This window comes from Stomoxys calcitrans, chromosome 4 (genome assembly GCF_963082655.1).
Source record: "Stomoxys calcitrans chromosome 4, idStoCalc2.1, whole genome shotgun sequence".
Lineage (NCBI taxonomy): Eukaryota > Metazoa > Arthropoda > Insecta > Diptera > Muscidae > Stomoxys > Stomoxys calcitrans.
The window spans coordinates 2,088,194-2,102,581 of record NC_081555.1 but is presented as its reverse complement, the minus strand read 5'-3'; the positions used below and the strand labels follow the sequence as shown (position 1 = coordinate 2,102,581).

Below are 14,388 nucleotides of genomic sequence, written 5' to 3'. Positions count from 1 at the left end.
GTCAAACTACACCAGGGATGGAATTTACAATGGTACTAAAAAAGTAATTTTTCTACGGCAAGAGTACTTTTCAGTTATGGTTCGTTTATCACCGTTGAAAATCCATGTTTTCGCGATTACTTTTTTGAAACACTACACATATCATAAATAATGATTAAATAACAATTTTATTAAAATTTTACCATATGTAACATGACGGAACAATTGGTTGTTGTACTAATGAGACCTCCTTTTCTCATTAGTACAACAACCACAAATAATAAGGTGCAATCCGTCATCTTCATCAAGCTGATCAACGTTTTGCCAACACACACAAATATATATTCATTAACAGATGCACTATCTGTCAAAATCAGCGAATAGTGAAACTCTGACTTTGTGTATCTAACTAATTCGCGCCATTTGTTGTTGTTTGTGTGTGTATGGTTCTTAACTATAATACACACACACAACCAAAACTCGTTGACAGATAAAGCACTTCGCGAGAAAAAATTGTGCTCAGCTGTTTACGTTACACTACCTGGTAATTATGTCATGAGTGTTAAGCTGAGTATTCTGTTCAGCTTTTCAGACGGAATGCTCCATATAAAAAAACGTCGGCGAAACTCTGAAGGCAAATAGGCGAAAAAGTAGCACTCTAAGGAAAATGGCAAAAAGAAATTTTAGTGGCAACGCTTGACATCATTGTCGGCATCATTTTTGTTTTAACGGTTTCAATGGTTCGTTTTTTCTTTTTGTTATTTTATTTATTTGCGAAAAAATAATAATAAAACCATAAGTGCAGATAAAAAATGTCTTTTAGTATGAAAATAAAAACAAAACATAATCGTCGATTTGCGATAGCGGAATAATTGAAGATTTCCGCTACTATTCCGAAAGCAGAATAGAATACCAACCCTCAGTTAGTTGTTTTCTAATTTTTAACAGACAAATTGCTCTGTGTACAACCGTAAAGACCGTGAGCAAACTTTATCTCTTTCGTTCCCTTTCGTTGATTAATCTCATATAGCAAGTAGCTTATATTCAGTGACAAAGAAGGTTTGAACAAGACATAAATAGTTATAAGGTTTTAAAGGGTGATTTTTTTGAGGTTAGGATCTTCATGCATTAATATTTGACAGATTACGTGGGATTTCAGACATGGTGTCAAAGAGAAAGATGCTCAGTATGCTTTGACATTTCATCATGAATAGACTTACTAACGAGCAACGCTTGCAAATCATTGAATTTTATTACCAAAATCAGTGTTCGGTTCGAAATGTGTTCAAATTTTGACAAATTTTGTTCAGCGATGAGGCTCATTTCTGGTTGAATGGCTACGTAAATAAGCAAAATTGCCGCATTTGGAGTGAAGAGCAACCAGAAGCCGTTCAAGAACTGCCCATGCATCCCGAAAAATGCACTGTTTGGTGTGGTTTGTACGCTGGTGGAATCATTGGACCGTATTTTTTCAAAGATGCTGTTGGACGCAACGTTACGGTGAATGAACACATTTCGAACCGAACACTGATTTTGGTAATAAAATTCAATGATTTGCAAGCGTTGCTCGTTAGTAAGTCTATTCATGATGAAATGTCAAAGCATACTGAGCATCTTTCTCTTTGACACCATGTCTGAAATCCCACGTGATCTGTCAAATACTAATGCATGAAAATCCTAACCTCAAAAAAATCACCCTTTATATGTTAATCATTCGATATGCATGTCTAATGTATTGGGTTGGCCAAAAAGCAATTGCGGATTTTTTTAAAGAAAGTAAATGCATTTTTAATAAAACTTAGAATGAACTTTTATCAAATATACTTTTTTACACTTTTTTTCTAAAGCAAGCTAAAAGTAACAGCTGATAACTGACAGATGAAAGAATGCAATTACAGAGTCACAAGCTGTGAAAAAGTTTGTCAACGCCGACTATATGAAAAATCCGCAATTACTTTTTGACAAAGTAAGAAGAAGTCTCAATAAAAGCATTCTTTCATTTATTCATACCGGTAAATTCAGAGAAAGAGAATTGTTTTGCTGTGATGTAAACACAGTACTGCGTATAATGCACACACATAACCAAAACTGGTTGACATATAATGCACTTCGCGAGAAAAAATTTAACTCGGTTATTTGCTGTACACTACCTGGGTTAATGTATCTTTACCAATCTGCCACAAAACAAATGCAGTTTTTTGTCACCATGTGTTTGCTACCGAAAATTTTACTTGAGATGCATACTGGGTCTTAACAGCTGTTTAATCTCATCGAAATCCTTTATTTATAGGACATTAAAGGCATCCTGCAATTACGTTCACGTCTGTGGGGATAGGGTGCCAAGTTCCTCCAGGCATTGGGCCAGCTCACCCACTGACGCCGGAGAAGAATCGCAACCCCCACATGCCCACTCGGAAGTATGTTGGTGGAACGCAACAAAAGGAACCATAAAACTATATAATATTCGAATGTTTGCTCACTGGTGATTTTAATGTATGTTTTTTAGCTGTAAGAGACTCGCAAGCACCCTAAACCCTTTTGACTTGGCCTTTTGTAGGTGCAATCCATTCAAACATTCGGCAGACGTGAAGATGCCATCCGTTCCTCCTTATACTGGTTCTATGTACAATAACGTCCCAGCTCCTTCCAAAAAGATGACAAAGAACCTCAGCCACCACATGGCAGTATGTGGCTGTAACACAATCAAAGCGACCATAAAATATTATTCAATTTGGTAAGTTTCTTTAATAGATTTACACAAATTGGAGGCAGGGAGTGAGGTTTACGTAAAAACAAAGTTCTGCTTAAGATGAAACATATAATTTTAGTCTTATTTGGGGCCCGCAACTTGGGCCTTTGGAGGAGGGGAAATTAAACATGAGTTAACACAAATTTTTCTTTTTTCGTCATGGGAGAGGCACATCCCGGAGTGCCTTCTCCGTACGCTTCTGGTCCGTGCCGGGATTGAAAAGAACCCCGGACCCTGGTTCTGTTCGGTTTGCCAGAACCGCCTTCATCATCGGTCGGTGACGGTGAGGTGTAACCGGTGCTTGGAGTGGGTACATTTCCGTTCTTGCTCTGGCCTAACTTCGCTACGGGAGTATAGTCATAGGTGCTGTGCGAACATAGCCAGCAGTGGGTCACGAGCGTCGCCGTCGTCGCCTTCGGCGTCCTCGTCGTCGGACTATGTGACCCCCCCGACCTCTCCCGTACGGCAATTTATGCAACGACAGCACCCTAGCCCTACTATTGCCAGGCCAGTGCCGGGAAGTGTATCGTTCTAGCAGTTAAACTGCAATGGACTGCGAGGCAAGATTGATGAGATTGTAGATTTTATGAGTCGGAAGAGCATATCGGTCGCAGCGATCCAGGAGACAAAGCTGACTAATACCTGCAGCTTGCACAGTTGTCACGGCTACAATGTGCTACGTAAGGATCGCTCAAGGAATGGAGGTGGGGGATTGGCCTTCGTTATACACCATTCCGTGCAGTATAGACCTATCTCGCCTGCGCTTGACGCTAGTGACCCATACATGGAATGTATGGGGGTAGCAGTCAGGTCTGGTACTGCCGAGATAGAGATATACAACGTGTATATACCGTAGGTTGGTAGCTGTGTCCCGATTAATGGCCAGGCCTACAGCCCCGACATAAGTGGGTTGCTATCTGGCCATGGTCGTCTGGTTCTGGGCGATTTTAATGCACATCACACGTCATGGCATTCTCCCCTAGGTAACGACCAGCGTGGCATAGCTTTGGCAGAGCAGATAGATAGCTCCACGATGAATGAGGATGACCCCACTAGGATTACGAGGAGGTGCAGCAGCTCGCCAGACATCTCAATTGCATCCCCTGATCTCCTGAGTGACGTATCCTGGCAAGCCGTCATCTCTTTGGGGTCAGACCACCTCCCCATAATCCTCACCATCGACCGACCACCCGACTTCATAACCTCTGAGCGCCGGACGTTCATCAATTATAAGAAGGCCAATTGGACTGGCTTCAGAGAGTATACCAATCGCCGCTTCAATGAACTGCCACCCCCCTCTGATGTGCTTGTGGCCGAGAGGAAATTCCGAGACATCATCAACGCAGCAGCCACTCGCTTTATACCAGCCGGTCGAATACAGCAAGTGCGACCCAATTTCCCGGGGCAAGCAGTGGTACTCGCAGACGAGCGTGATGGGATTCGTGCTATGGACGCCGCTAACCCCAGAATCTGCGAGCTGAATCTGGAAATAAACAGGGTAGTCAACGAACATAAGCGGAATTTGTGGCTGGAACACTTGGAGCAATGTAACTTAGGCACCGGTGCAGGCAAACTGTGGGCCACTGTAAAGTCTCTCTCGAACCCCGGTAGACGGGACGACAGGACCTCAGTCACTTTTGGCGAGATAACCGTGACTGATCCGAAGAGATGCGCCAGGTTGTTCAACCGTCAATTGTGCATCCCGAGAGAGACAGGGCAAGGAGGAGAGCCATTCGCCGTATTCGTGGTCTCCGAGCCGATGAACAGCCATCACAATTTACCGTGGGCGAAGTTACGAATGTCATCCGTGGCGCCAAATCTTCCAAGGCGTTGGGCCCCGACGGAATCTCCACATTGATGCTGAAGAATCTGGATATACCTGGAGTTGAGTACCTTACCACTGTCCTTAACCTGTCATTGAACACTCTTATAGTTCCCGATGTCTGGAAAATGGCCAGAGTGATCCCGCTAATGAAGCCTGGAAAAGACCCGAGTTTGGGGGAGTCGTTCAGACCGATCTCCCTTCTCTCACCAGTGGCAAAGACGCTTGAGGCATTACTCCTCCCGAACCTCGTAGGAGAATTTCCATTCGCCGAGCATCAACATGGATTTCGGAGACTGCATAGCACAACAACAGCTTTGCATGCCATCTCCACACACATCTGCCGTGGCTTCAATCAACCCAGGCCATGTGATAGGACGGTCCTCGTGGCACTGGACCTATCGAAAGCATTCGACACGGTCAGCCATTAAACGTTGGGTCGCGAATTATCTGTGTGGCCGCCAGTCATTTGTGGAATTTAGGGATAAGAAGTCGAAACACCGTAGAGTGAAACAGGGAGTTCCCCAAGGTGGGGTGATATCTCCGGCTCTGTTTAACCTCTACCTATCCTCCATCCCACCTCCTCCAGACGGCATAGAGATCGTATCATATGCGGACGATTGTACGATCATGGCATCAGGCCCCCCACCCATTGATGACATCTGCGATAGGTTGAACGTCTACCTCAACGAGCTTGCCTCATATTTCGCTGCAAGAAATCTGAAGATATCCGCCACCAAATCACTACAAATACGCGTGAGGTGAATACTGAGCTGACTGTGATGGTCGATGAAGAAATGATTCCGACCATCAAGTGTCCCAAAATACTTGGCGTCACATTTGACAGCTCCTACACTTTCTCCCCATATGCCACAGCAATCTGCAATAAAGTCAAAAGTAGAAACAAGGTCCTCAAGTCACTCGCTGGCAGCACTTGGGATGCAGACAAAAAAACCTTGTTGACCACGTACAAAGCAATTGGCCGGTCTGTGGTAAGTTATGCAGCGTCAGTGTGGTCACGTCAACTTTGTGACACGCAGTGGAATAATATTCAGATCTGTCAGAATGCCGCCCTCCGAACTGCGACGGGCTGTCTCCTCAGTTCTCATGTGGACCACCTCCATCAGGAGACAAAGATCCTACCAGTGCGAAGACATAACTACATGCTGTCTAAGCAATACCTTTTGGGCTGTTATCGCAGAAATCATCCAAATCATCATCTTGTGGATAGATACCCACCGCCCAGAAGCCTTAAGGTAGATCTACACGATCTAGAGCGTGAGGTCCAACGCTACAAGAGAGAACCTCTAGATCAAGCGGCATATCAAGCGGGTCTGAACAACATTCATGCAGACACGGTAGCAGACGCGTTAATTGGCTACCGGGTGAATGTAGTCCTTGGAGAACGACCGCCACCCATTGCACCCGAAGAAATCGACCTCCCCCGGCAAACCAGAGTAGTTCCGGCAGATGCAGCCGCCTCAATTCCCACAGAGCTAGGATTGATGCCGACGTGCAAGATGTATGTCCCGATTATAATCTGGGACCGCACGATACACGTCACCTGTTTAACTGCCCGGCCAGACCCACTCGACTCAGACCCAGATCCCTGTGGACGCACCCCATCTTAGTCGCGGAGTTCCTGGGTCTTGACACTCAACAGAATCAAGCAGACGAAAGATAGAACACAATAAACTGCTACAACAACAACAACAACAACTCAAATTTTGTTGTTGCTGTATGATTCTATTGGGACAACAAAATTATTAAACAATTTTAAAACGCATATGGCCCAATCTCAACCATATTGGATTAGATGATCATAAATTGATGATCATACCACCCACTCACTGTTCTAAATCACATCGAAAGGGATATAAATTCGCCTTTTATGGGGTCTAGACTTTAAATCGAACAGCAGTTATATATGTATGTCCGATCTAGACGATATTCAGCAGGATCCACAGAATAGCGGTCTATGTTTCAACTTTAACCAAATATGATCCCACTGCAATAAGTATAACCTTCACCCCATGGTAGTGGGTGTAAAAACCATTTTACGCTCATTTGCTGTTCTTTTTTGCATATCTTCAACTAGGTATTATATAGAAAAATAGAGGGAATTTACCATGAGCTACAACTGCCCACAAAAATTTCGGAAAAAAACTTTGCTTGTGTGCCTATCTATGACTATCTTGTGACTATGACTATCTTGTGTAGAAATTCATTTGTATAAAAGCGCGGTCTAAATTTGAATGAAAATCAGTTTGAATTTAGCAAGGGATTGCTTAACATCTGCTACATTTAATTAATTTAAAAAGTTAAAAACAATATAAATGTTCTTCTGTATAAGTTTGGCAAAGGAAAAGATTATCTGTGAAACAAAAATTTGGTGGCATCGTTTCTCGGTGAAAACTAAGTGAAATAATAATCGAACAAAGACAAAAAGGATACTGTGTAGTATCCTGTGCAGATTACACCAGTTTGAACACTATCAGGTAATTTTGTGAAAAGCTATATTACATTCTATTTTCGTAAAATTTTACTTTGGCTGATTTTATTTTTCATATATCAAGCCAGAAAGTTGAGTTCTGTTTTTTTAGCCATATATATATATATATAAATACATGTGTATTTGTATTTTTTCAATTCTATTACAATTCTAACAGCTACAGTCACAAAGAACTGAAGCAGAGCCATAATTTGAAAATGGACTGAAGTCCTTTTGGTTGATATCAAGTTAGAGTATTTGAAAATTAATTTAGATTTTAAATTGGCTAAAAAGTTTTAGTTCCTTATTGTGCCACAAATAAAGTTTGCCTATTGCTTTCAGTGCTATCAGAAATTTCATGAGTAAGAACTTCATATACGTACATACATGCAAATGCAAACTTCTTCATGAACATTCCACTAAGAAACAGTGGCTAACTGCTCACATGTCAATGAGTGCTGCCCAATTCAAGTTTAAGCTCAATGATAAGACCCCTCCTTTTTATAGCCGAGTCCGAATGGCGTGCGACACCTCTTTGTGGAGATGTTTTTACATGGCTGCCATACCAAATGGTACCTTAACTCACAAATGTCGCCAGCATTAGGTGGAAAAAAACCAACGCTGACAATTTTTTCTCTAATGTTCTCGCCAGGATTCGAACCCAGATAGAATGAGATGCGCTACGGTGGCCTACACAAATATGCATGTAAATGCTCAACCGTGAAATCACACCAATTTATTAGGGCTATGCCCTCAACATTAGTCACCGAAGGGAGCTTACCAATGAGTAGCAATCTGATGGCATTGTTTTCCTTTATGATGTATGTTAATGCTCACGCCTGGTTTCCCACAAGCGGCAAATGTTGGGAAAATCCCCAATTTATTAGGGATATGCCCTCCACATTAACTGGCAACTGATGCAGTCATGCCAATGGGTAAAACATTGATAGAATTGCTTTGTACCACAGAAAAGCTCTCGTCTGTGGCCTCAGACAAACTGTGCGCTTAAATTCTCAACACAGCATGACTAGAACGCAAACGTGACAAAAAATAAAAAGCCGCAAACGAATAAAATAAATTTATTTAATTAAATTAGATAAACATAACATAAACACACAGCAGCAGTAAAAAGACATACAAAAAACAAAAACAATGAGAAAACTGTTCCAAGTGATCGCTTAAGGGCGAATGCTTTAAGAGAACATTTACCGAAAGCAAAGCAAATCGTAGAAAGTGTAGTGGGTGAGTGTTTTTTGTGGATATGTTAAGAGAACATCGATAATACTGAAATGAAGAGATTAATTGGCTTTAGCATATACAGTTGTTGTTATGGTAGCCACATATTCATGTGGAGGTGGCGATGCTCGTCAAGCACCTGTAGGCGGTCCGGTCCAAAGGACCTATCGCCGCGGTAACAGGTTGGCCATTGGTTATTTAATGCTGCCAATAACTCGCCTTGTCATAACAAGCATCATAGGCACTCAGTATTTGTGCAAGAGCCGGTGCCGCCCGACCTCTCACGGAGACTCTCCGCTCTCTACCAGTGATTGTCGGCGACTGCCATTGCAGCTACTCCTTATGTAGCATTCCACTATCCGCAATGTGTGGATGCGCCCGGTGGCTCGCAGCTAAGCTTCTCGTGACAGCAATGAACACCACACAGATGGGACCTCAATGTTCCGGCCTGTGTGGTGCTCACAGTTATCCCCTGCCGGCATAGTATCATCGGCACAAGTATTTTGACAAACTAATTTTCAAAGGGTTTAGCTTACATATATTTTTTACAATAAAATTAAAATTTCCTAATATGACTAAAAGTAGTCATAAATGGTTTTATTTTTTTAATTGAATTTAAATTTATTTAATTTTTTTTATCAAATTTATGAAAAATAGAGCTTAGAAGAGGAGTGGTCGCGATTCAAAGCGATCGTTTGGAGTGGATTTTACTATAGTTTTAGGCGCTTGTCAGCATTTTTGCTAGAATTAAACCCAATAAATTTCTAGATCTGGACTTGGTGGCCAACAATGTAATGTTTTTGGCATAATCTTATAGGAAAAACTGGATCTTTATGGCATAGCGCATTGCCTAGCCGTTAATTAAATGACTCGCCAATGAATCTACCACCAGAGGAAAGTGAAATTTCGTTAAAAAATGTATCAATATCTTATCTTAATCCACTCTTCGATTCATTTTGACCAAGTTTCCGCGCATATTATATGTAACCTATGTGGTAAGGCACCACTGAGCCAACTCTTGGTCCTATACTTTCTTAAATGGTGGCCATTATTTTACTTAATTTTTTCAAAATTCTGGTTATTTTGATACCAAAAAGTACTTAAGACACAATTTTTGCAAAGAAAACAATCTCAATGTTACTCTCCTGCATTTTTTGTGGTTTAGACGTGGTGTTTTCCCGTTCTTTTTTAAACCAAAGTTATCAAATAAAAGATAAGTTTGATAAAAAAATTAGACAATTCCCGGTTAAAAAAGTAATAAATAAAAAATAAAAAATGTGCATTGCGTGTTTGGCCGAAGCATATACACTAGGCCGGGTCGATTTTTTTTTTTCAAAAAATCGTATAGCAAAAACTTAAACTACATACAATTCTAAGAAGTTTCTCCGAAGAAACCATGCATAAAAAATAAAATCCTTATCCGCGCCTCTCGACTTCAAAATGTATTTCTTATTCTTTCGATATTAGTTATTTTATATTCTTGTGATCATGGCACAGGTCGCATTTGTTGTTCGTTTTTCGTAAGATTTGGCACAAGTCACGTTTTTGGTCCAAGGACGGACGCTACTGATTTTGAATAAAATCGTTTCAGATTTAAATATAGCTCCCACATATATATTTCTTCCGATGCGGCCTTAAAGGCTCCAGTAGCCATAATTTTGATCCGACCTTTACAAAATTTTGTACAAGACGTCCTTTTTAACGTTCCAACATGTGTGCATAATTTTATCGAAATCGGTTCAGTTTTAGATATAGCTCCCATATATATCCTTCATCCGATATTACATTTTTAGGCTCTATTAGCCATAATTTAAGTCCGATCTTTACAAAATTTTGCTCAAGACGTTCTATTTAATGTTCCAACATGTGTGCATAACTTTATCAAAGTTGGTTCAGATATAGATATAGCTCACATATATATGTTTCATACGATATGACATTTTTAGGCTCTAGTAGCCATAATTTTGTTCCTATCTTTACTAAATTTTGCACAAAACGTACTTTTTAATGTTCCAACAAGTGAGCATAATTTTATCAAAATCGGTTCAGATTGAGATATAGCTACCGTATATATGTTTCATCCGATATGACATTTTTGGGCTCTAGTAGCCATAATTTTGTTCCTATCTTTACTAAATTTTGCACAAAACGTACTTTTTAATGTTCCAACAAGTGAGCATAATTTTATCAAAATCGGTTCAGATTTAGATATAGCTACCGTATATATGTTTCATCCGATATGACATTTTTGGGCTCTATTGGCCATAATTTAAGTCGTACAAGACGTTCTTTTTAACAACATGTGTGCATAATTTTATCAAAATCAGTTCAGTTTTAGATATAGCTCCCATATATATGTTTCATCCGATATGGCATTTGTAGGCTCTAGTAGCCATCCGATCTTTACTATGGATAGATTCAGACCATATTGCACACGTATGTTGAAGGCCATGAGAGAAGCCGTTGTACAATATTTGTACCAAATCGGATGACAATTGCGCTCTTTGGAGGCTCAAGAAGTCAAGATCCCAGTTCAGTTTATATGGCAGCTATATCAGTTTATGTACTGATTTGCGCCATATTTATCACAGTTTTTGGAAGTCATATCAAAACACCTCATGCAAAATTTTAGCCAAATCAGAAAAGAATTGCGCCATCTAAAAGCTCAAGAATTCAAGACCCAAGATCGGTTTATATGGCACCTATACCAGGTTATGAACCGACTTGGACCATACTTCGCGCAAATGTTGAAAGTGATACCAAAACATCACGTGCAAAATTACAGTCAAATCGGTTAAGAATTGCTCCTTCTAAAAGCTCAAGAAGTCAAGACCCAAGATCGGTTTATATGGCAGCTATATCAAAACATGGACCGATTTGGCCCACTTACAATCTCAACCAACCTACACTAATAAGAAGTATTTCTGCAAAATTTCAAGCGGCTAGCTCTACTCCTTCAAAAGTTAGCGTGCTTTCGACAGACAGACGGACGGACGGACAGACGGATGGACATGGCTAGTTTGACTTAAAATGTCACGACGATCAAAAATATATATACTCTATGGGGTCTTAGACGCATATTTCAAAGTGTTACAAGCAGAATGATGAAATTAGTATACCCCCATCCTATGGTAGAGGGTATAAAATTATCTGTAAGCTAAACTCTTCGAAAATTAGTTTGTCAAAATATTTATGACTAAGACTGTATATTGAGGAATTTTTTCCATTGTGAAATACATATGTATATTGTCTAATATTCAATTTGGCTATTTTCTGGAGGTCGTAGTTCCAACCGATTCGACAGATATATTTGGACCTTAGTTTTTGAGCACTTTCACTTATTCAAATTTAAAATGCATGTACCTAGTGTCTGTTGCGACTTCCCATTCATGTTTTGGGGTATATGTATGTATGTACATGTATGCTTCGGCCAAACAGACAACGCTTATTTTTTATTTTATTATTAATTTTTATTAACCGGCAAATGTGTCAATTTTTTTTATCAAACATACCTTATATCGGATAACTTTTGTTTCAAGAAGAACGGGAAAGCACCTCGTCTATCCACAAAAGACCTGTTGGCGTATTTTGCCGACAAAAAATACAGTAGAGTAACATTGAGTTAATTGTCTTTGCAAAAATTGTAAGAAAAAAGTATAAAAACAAGAACGGCAGTAATGCAAAGAGGATTATACGTTTCTACATTACTCTGTGTAATTCAATTGGGGAGGTACCAACCGTTTGTTATACCCTTCACCATAGGATGGTGGGTCGCGTCGCGATGGCGTCATCCTATTTGTAATTCCTCGAAATATTCGTCTAAGACCTCATAATATATATATATATATATATATATATATATATATATATATATATATATATATATATATATATATATATATATATATATATATATATATTCTTGATCTGTATGATATTTTAAGTCGATCTATCCATGTCCGTCCGTCTGTCTGTCGAAAGCAAGCTAATGGGCTATATCGGTCCATGTTTTCATATAGCTGCCATATAAACCGATTTTCGATCTTGACTTTTTGAGCCACTAGAGGGCACAATTCTTATCCGATTTGGCTGAAATTTTGCATGAGGTGTTTCGTTATGACTCCCAACATGTGTGCTAAGTATGGTCTAAATCGGTCCATGTCCTCATATAGCTGCCATATAACTCGATCTTGAATCTTGACTTCTTGAGTTGCTAGAAAGGGGCAATTCTGATCCGATTCGGCTGAAATTTCGCATGATGTGTTTTTTTATGACTTCTAATAACTGTGTCAAATATGGTTCAAATCGTTCCGTAACTTGATATAGCTGCCATTTGAACCGATCTGGTATCTTGACTACTTAAGTCTGCAGAGGGCGTAATTATTTGCCGAATTGGCTGAAATTTTGTACAACGGCTTTCCCCATGATCTTCAACATACGTGCAAAATATGTTTCGAATCGGTCTATAGCTTGCTATAGCTCCCATATAAACCGATCTCTCTATATTACTTCTTGAGACCCTAAAGGGCGCAATTCTTAGTTGAATTGGCTGAAATTTTACACAATGACATCTACTATGGTCTCCAACATTCAACTCAATTATGGTCCGAATTCGACTTGATATAGCTTCAATATTATAGCAATTCTTTTCTTTTATCCTTTGTTTGCCTAAAAAGAAATATCGGGAAAAGAACTCGACAAATACGATCTATGGTGAAGGGTATATAAGATTCGGCCCGGCCGAACTTAGCACGCTTTTACTTGTTTTTTTGTTTACATCGTGAATTGTTTGAGCATAAGCTTCTGCATTACTCAGTATATTTCATTTGTTTATAGTTTTCTTATTGTCAAAGGAGCGACAATGCGAATGAGAATTAAATTAATCTATTATTATCCCCCGTCCCCCTAGATTGGAGGGTATACTAACTACGTCACTTCGATTGGTACTCATTGAAATATTGATCTTCTTTACAACCTCATATCTCTGTATCATATTTTAATGAGTTTTTATTTAAGATTAAATAAAATCTTATATTTAAGGTGATTCAAAAAAAAATCCTCACGCCTGAAATGATTTTAAAATTTTTATTTCAACATTTTGGGCAATTTTTAGATGTTATACAATTGGACACAAGCTATAGAGCCACATATAAACATATAAGTAAAATTATATAGAATCGTCAAACACACAAGGGACGTTAGATATTCACGTTGTCATTGGAAAGGATGAATCTTAGTGGAAGGTTGTCCCTGTTGGGGTAAGAGTTGTATAAGTCTTACATAAAGAGTTGTATAAGTCTTACTCCACTGTTTGTATCGGGCAATGTTGATGGATAATTATTTTTTTCAGTGGGTCTTCAAGTTTTGAGAGCTTTTTGGTTGTTGTTGTTGTAGCAGTGCGTTATACACTGAGGCGGCAGCCCTAGCTCATGAGGGAATCCATCGGTTCAATCCGGTATGTACAACCGAGTTTGCCGTCATAGTGAATGCTGCACTCCCCGAGCTTTAGGCGCTATTACATGGCATGTAGATGTCTTGTGTCATGTCACTTTTCGTATGCACATGTAATTGAAAATGTTTGTCAAAATTGTCAATTTACATTCCATTCAACATTTTTGCTATCACACCTGTATGTTATTTTCGTATGACATAACCTAAAAATTTTTGCAAAAGCTTATGCGTAAAAATTTTAAAAGTTGTGAGAAAGCTGGTTTAATCATAAATTTGTAAAAACAATTTAATTTGGGGTTACTTTCATTCGACAGACAACAAAAACAGCTGATTTCTCTTCCGCCATCTTGCCATCAAGCTGATCGAGTTTTGGCGTGAGGCCACGTTTTTAAATCCGCCTTGGCTCTAATCGAAAAAAATTACATGTGCTATTTTGAAAAGTGATTTTCATATGTTAGTTTCGTTTGCATCACACGACATGTACAACTCAACATTTGCTAAATTTGACATGCCATAAGAAAACTACATGCCGTGTAATAGAGCCTTTCCCAAGTAATCATTCATCCGAGTAGCTTTCTTTTAGATAGCCTCGTTGATTCCTGACTAACATGGGATTGGGATTTCAATGCTCTCAATGGAAAGCTGATTGCACACCGTTGT

The 14,388-nt window shown here is 39.5% G+C and overlaps 1 protein-coding gene across 3 annotated transcripts in view; it reads left to right on the top strand.

Annotated features, from left to right (window-relative positions):
• Positions 1-2,235: 2,235 nt before the first annotated feature.
• The window catches only part of LOC106091917 (probable multidrug resistance-associated protein lethal(2)03659), a 32,427-nt gene continuing 20,274 nt past the window's right edge, over positions 2,236-14,388 (top strand). Inside the window, exons 1-2 of one of the 3 annotated variants that reach the window (XM_059366933.1) lie at positions 2,236-2,396; positions 2,486-2,713. The gene's annotated coding sequence lies outside the window, so the exon portion shown is untranslated. The other 2 variants (XM_059366932.1, XM_059366936.1) reach the window with 2 other exon arrangements.